Here is a 7,019-nt window from a genome sequence, read left to right on the forward strand (position 1 = left end):
TTGTTCCACCAGATCGAACATTTAGGGCCTAAGAAGTCAACGCCAGAAGCATAAAATACAAAATAAATAGATCAGTTTTTCCATCGTATAAAACGAATAATTGCAACCAGTGTGAAGGTAATGGTCTTTTCTACGTTCCGGGCAACCTAGGCTTCACTCTATGGCGGTGCTCCACCAGATCAAATAGTTAGGGCCTTAGAAGTCAACGCCGGAAGCATAAAATCCCAAATAAATAAAACAGTTTTACCATCGTATAAAACGAATAATTGCTACCAGTGTGAAAGTTATGGTCATTTCTACGTTCCGCGCAACCTAGGCTTCACCCGACGGCGTTGTTCCACAAGATGGAATAGTTAGGGCCTAAGAGGTCAACGCCAGAAGCATAAAATACGATATAAATACAACAGCTTTTCCATCGTATAAAACGAATAATTGCAACCAGTTTGGAAGTTATGGTCATCTCTACGTTCCGGGCAACCTAGGCTTCACTCTAGGGCGTTGCTCGACCAGATCGAATAGCTAGGGCCTTAGAAGCCAACGCCTGAAGTATAAAATACAATAAAAGTACAACAGTCCTTCCATCCTATAACAGGAATAATTGCAACCCGTGTGAAAGTGATGGTCATTTCTACGTTCCAGGCAACCTAGGGTTCACCCTAGGGCGTTGTTCCACCAGATGGAATAGTTAGGGCCTTAGAAGTCAACGCCCGAAGCATAAAATACAAAATAAATGGAACAGCTTTTCCATCGTATAAAACGAATAATTGCTACCAGTGTGAAAGTTATGGTCATTTCTACGTTCCGCGCAACCTAGGCTTCACCCTAGGGCGTTGTTCCACCAGATCGAATAGTTAGGGCCTTAGAAGACAACGCCCGAAGCATAAAATACAAAATAAATGGAACAGCTTTTCCATCGTATAAAACGAATAATTGCAACCAGTGTGAAAGTAATAGTCATTTCTACGTTCCGGGTAACGTAGGCTTCACTCTAGGGCGTTGTTCCACCAGATCGAATAGTTAGGGCCTAAGAAGTCAACGTCATAAGCATAAAATACAATATAAACTTAACAGTTTTTCCATCGTATAAAACGCATAACAGCAACCAGTGTGAAAGTTATGGTCATTTCTACGTTCCGGGCATCCTAGGCTTCACCCTAGGTCGTTGTTCCACCAGATCGAATAGTTAGGGCCTAAGAAGTCCACGCCCGAAGCATAAAATACAATAAAGATGCAACAGTTTTTCCATCGTATAAAACGAATGATTGCTACCAGTGTGAAATTTATGGTCATTCCTACATTCCGAGCAACCTAGGCTTCACTCTAGAGCGTTGCCCCACAAGATCGAATAGTTGGGTCCTTAGACGTCAACGCCAGAAGCATAAAATACGATATAATTACAACAGTTTGTCCATCGTAGAACAGGAGTAATTATAACCAGTGTGAAAGTTATGGTCATTTCTACGTTCCGGGCAACCGAGGCTTCACTCTAGGGCGTGGCTCCACCAGATCAAACAGTTAGGGCCTTAGAAGTCAACGCCCGAAGCATAAAATACAAAATAAATAAAACAGTTTTTCCATCGTATAAAACGAATAATTGCTACCAGTGTGAAAGTTATGGTCATTTCTACGTTCCGCGCAACCTAGGCTTCACCTTAGGGCGTTGTTCCACCAGATCGAATAGTTAGGGCCTTAGAAGACAACGCCCGAAGCATAAAATACAAAATAAATGGAACAGCTTTTCCATCGTATAAAACGAATAATTGCAACCAGTGTGAAAGTAATAGCCATTTCTACGTTCCGGGCAACGTAGGTTTCACTCTAGGGCGTTGATCCGCCAGAGGGAATAGTTAGGTCCTTAGAAGTCAACGCCCGAAGCATAAAATACAAAATAAATAGAACTGTTTTTCCATCGTATAAAACGAATAATTGCTACCAGTGTGAATGTTATGGTCATTTCTACTTTCCGGGCAACCTAGGCTTCACCCTAGGGCGTTGTTCCACCAGATGGAATAGTTAGGGCCTAAGAAGTCAACGCCAGAAGCATAAAATAGAATAAAGATGCAACAGTTATTCCATCGTATAACAGGAATAACTGCAAACGGTATGAATGTACTGGTCATTTCTACGTTCCGGGTAACCTAGGTTTCACTCTAGGGCGTTGCTCCACCAGATCAATCAGTTAGGGCGTTAGAAGTCAACGCCCGAAGCATAAAATGCAAAATAAATAGAACAGCTTTTCCATTGTATAAAACGAATAATTGCTACCAGTGTAAAAGTTATGGCCATTTCTACGTTCCGGGCAACCTAGGCTTCACCCTAGGGCGTTGTTCCACCAGATGGAATAGTTAGGGACTAAGAAGTCAACGCCAGAAGCATAAAATGCGATATAAATACAACAGCTTTTCCATCGTATAAAGCGAATAATTGCAACCAGTGTGGAAGTTATCGTCATTTCTACGTTCCGGGCAACCTAGGCTTCACACTAGGTCGTTGCTCGACCAGATCGAATAGCTAGGGCCTTAGAAGTCAACGCCCGAAGCATAAAATACAAAATAAATAGAACAGTTTTTCCATCGTGTAAAACGAATAATTGCTACCAGTGTGAAAGTTATTGTCATTGCTACGTTCCGCGCTACCTAGGCTTCACCCAAGGGCTTTGTTCCACCAGATGGAATAGTTAGGGCCTAAGATGTCAACGCCAGGAGCATAAGATACGATATAAATACAACAGCATTTCCATCGTATAAAACGAATAATTGCAACCAGGGTGAATGTAATGGTCATTTCTACGTTCCGGGCAACCTAGGCTTCACTCTAGGGCGTTGCTCCACCAGATCGAATAGTTAGGGCCTTAGAAATCAACGCCAGAAGCATAAAATACAATAAAGATGCAACAGTTTTTCCATCGTAAAACAGGAATAATTGCAACCAGTGTGAAGGCAATGGTCTTTTCTACGTTCCGGGCAACCTAGGCTTCACTCTAGGGCGGTGCTCCACCAGATCAAATAGTTAGGGTCTAAGAAGTCAACGCCCGAAGCATAAAATACAACATAAATACAACAGATTTTCCATCGTATATAATGTATATTTGCAAACAGTGTGAAGGTAATGGTCATTTCTACATACCGGGCAACCTAGGCTCCGCTCTCGGGCGTTGCTCCACCAAACCGAATAGCTGGGGCCTTAGAAGTCAACGCCAGAAGCATAAAATACAATAAAGATGCAAAAGTTTTTCCATCGTATAACAGGAATAACTGAAAACAGTGTGAAAGTAATGGTCATTTCCATGTTCCGGGCAACCTAGTCTTCAATCTAGGGCGTTGTTCCACCAGATCGAAAAGTTAGGGCCTAAGAAGTCAACGCCAGAAGCATAAAATACAATATAAATATAACAGTTTTTCCATCGTATAAAACGTATGATAGCAACCAGTGTGAAAGTTATGGTCATTTCTACGTTCCGGACAACCAAGGCTTCACTCTAGGGCGTTGCGCCACCAGATCGAATAGTTAGGGCCTTAGAAGTCAACGCCCGAAGCATAAAATACAACATAAATACAACAGATTTTCCATCGTATATAATGTATATTTGCAAACAGTGTGAAGGTAATGGTCATTTCTACGTACCGGGCAACCTAGGCTCCGCTCTCGGGCGTTGCTCCACCAAACCGAATAGCTAGGGCCTTAGAAGTCAACGCCAGAAGCATAAAATACAATAAAGATGCAAAAGTTTTTCCATCGTATAAAACGAATAATTGCAATCAGTGTGAAGGTAATGGTCCTTTCTAAGTCCCGGGCTACCTAGGCTTCACTCTATGGCGTTGCTCGACCAGATCGAATAGCTGGGGCCTTAGAAGTCAACATCTGAAGTATAAAATGCAATAAAAATGCAACAGTCTTTCCATCCTATAACAGGAATAATTGCATCCCGTGTGAAAGTGATGGTCATTCCTACGTTCCAGGCAACCTAGGCTTCACCCAAGGGCGTTGTTCCACCAGATGGAATAGTTAGGGCCTAAGAAGTCAACGCCAGAAGCATAAAACACTATATAAATACAACAGATTTTCCATCATATAAAACGAATAATTGCAACCAGGATTAAAGTTATGGTCATTTCTACTTTCCGGGCAACCTAGGCTTCACCCTAGGGCGTTGCTCCAACAGATTGAGTAGTTAGGGCCTTAGAGGTCAATGCCCGAAGCATAAAATACAATATAAATACAACAGTTTTTCCATCGTATAAAACGAATAATTGCAACCAGTATGAAAGTTAACGTCATTTCTACTTTCCGGGCAACCTAGGCTTCACCCTAGGGCGTTGCACCAACAGATTGAATAGTTAGGGCCTTAGAAGTCAACGCCCGAAGAATAAAATACAAAATAAACAGAACAGTTTTACCATCGTGTATAATGTATATTTGCAAACAGTGTGAAGGTGATGGTCATTCCTACGTTCCAGGCAACCTAGACTTCACCCAAGGGCGTTGTTCCACCAGATGGAATAGTTAGGGCCTAAGAAGTCAACGCCAGAAGCATAAACCACTATATAAATACAACAGATTTTCCATCATATAAAACGAATAATTGCAACCAGGATTAAAGTTATGGTCATTTCTACTTTCCGGGCAACCTAGGCTTCACCCTAGGGCGTTGCTGCAACAGATTGAGTAGTTAGGGCCTTAGAGGTCAGTGCCCGAAGCATAAAATACAATATAAAGTTCCATCGTATAAAACGTATAATTGCAACCAGTGTGAAAGTTATGGTCATTTCTACTTTCCGGGCATCCTAGGCTTCACCCTAGGACGTTGTTCCACCAGATCGAACATTTAGGGCCTAAGAAGTCAACGCCAGAAACATAAAATACAAAATAAATAGATCAGTTTTTCCATCGTATAAAACGAATAATTGCAACCAGTGTGAAGGTAATGGTCTTTTCTACGTTCCGGGCAACCTAGGCTTCACTCTAGGGCGGTGCTCCACCAGATCAAATAGTTAGGGCCTTAGAAGTCAACGCCGGAAGCATAAAATCCCAAATAAATAAAACAGTTTTACCATCGTATAAAACGAATAATTGCTACCAGTGTGAAAGTTATGGTCATTTCTACGTTCCGCGCAACCTAGGCTTCACCCGACAGCGTTGTTCCACAAGATGGAATAGTTAGGGCCTAAGAGGTCAACGCCAGAAGCATAAAATACGATATAAATACAACAGCTTTTCCATCGTATAAAACGAATAATTGCAAGCAGTTTGGAAGTTATGGTCATTTCTACGTTCCGGGCAACCTAGGCTTCACTCTAGGGCGTTGCTCGACCAGATCGAATAGCTAGGGCCTTAGAAGCCAACGCCCGAAGTATAAAATACAATAAAAGTACAACAGTCTTTCCATCCTATAACAGGAATAATTGCAACCCGTGTGAAAGTGATGGTCATTTCTACGTTCCAGGCAACCTAGGGTTCACCCTAGGGCGTTGTTCCACCAGATGGAATAGTTAGGGCCTTAGAAGTCAACGCCCGAAGCATAAAATACAAAATAAATGGAACAGCTTTTCCATCGTATAAAACGAATAATTGCAACCAGTGTGAAAGTAATAGTCATTTCTACGTTCCGGGCAACGTAGGCTTCACTCTAGGGCGTTGTTCCACCAGATCGAATAGTTAGGGCCTAAGAAGTCAACGTCAGAAGCATAAAATACAAAATAAATAAAACAGTTTTTCCATCGTATAAAATGAATAATTGCTACCAGTGTGAAACTTATGGTCATTTCTACGTTCCGCGCAACCTAGGCTTCACTCTAGGGCGGTGCTCCACCAGATCAAATAGTTAGGGTCTAAGAAGTCAACGCCCGTAGCATAAAATACAACATAAATACAACAGATTTTCCATCGTATATAATGTATATTTGCAAACAGTGTGAAGGTGATGGTCATTGCTACGTTCCAGGCAACCTAGGCTTCACCCAAGGGCGTTGTTCCACCAGATGGAATAGTTAGGGCCTAAGAAGTCAACGCCAGAAGCATAAAACACTATATAAATACAACAGATTTTCCATCGTATAAAACGAATAATTGCAACCAGGATTAAAGTTATGGTCATTTCTACTTTCCGGGCAACCTAGGCTTCACCCTAGGGCGTTGCTGCAACAGATTGAGTAGTTAGGGCCTTAGAGGTCAATGCCCGAAGCATAAAATACAATATAAAGTTCCATCGTATAAAACGTATAATTGCAACCAGTGTGAAAGTTATGGTCATTTCTACTTTCCGGGCATCCTAGGCTTCACCTTAGGACGTTGTTCCACCAGATCGAACAGTAAGGGCCTAAGAAGTCAACGCCAGAAGCATAAAATACAAAATAAATAGATCAGTTTTCCATCGTATAAAACGAATAATTGCAACCAGTGTGAAGGTAATGGTCTTTTCTACGTTCCGGGCAACCTAGGCTTCACTCTAGGGCGGTGCTCCACCAGATCAAATAGTTAGGGCCTTAGAAGTCAACGCCGGAAGCATAAAATCCCAAATAAATAAAACAGTTTTACCATCGTATAAAACGAATAATTGCTACCAGTGTGAAAGTTATGGTCATTTCTACGTTCCGCGCAACCTAGGCTTCACCCGACGGCGTTGTTCCACCAGATGGAATAGTTAGGGCCTAAGAGGTCAACGCCAGAAGCATAAAATACGATATAAATACAACAGCTTTTCCATCGTATAAAACGAATAATTGCAACCAGTGTGGAAGTTATGGTCATTTCTACGTTCCGGGCAACCTAGGCTTCACTCTAGGGCGTTGCTCGACCAGATCGAGTAGCTAGGGCCTTAGAAGCCAACGCCTGAAGTATAAAATACAATAAAAGTACAACAGTCTTTCCATCCTATAACAGGAATAATTGCAACCCGTGTGAAGGTGATGGTCATTTCTACGTTCCAGGCAACCTAGGCTTCACCCTAGGGCGTTGTTCCACCAGATGGAATAGTTAGGGCCTTAGAAGTCAACGCCCGAAGCATAAAATACAAAATAAAT

Source organism: Calliopsis andreniformis, unplaced genomic scaffold, assembly GCF_051401765.1.
Source record: "Calliopsis andreniformis isolate RMS-2024a unplaced genomic scaffold, iyCalAndr_principal scaffold0004, whole genome shotgun sequence".
NCBI lineage: Eukaryota > Metazoa > Arthropoda > Insecta > Hymenoptera > Andrenidae > Calliopsis > Calliopsis andreniformis.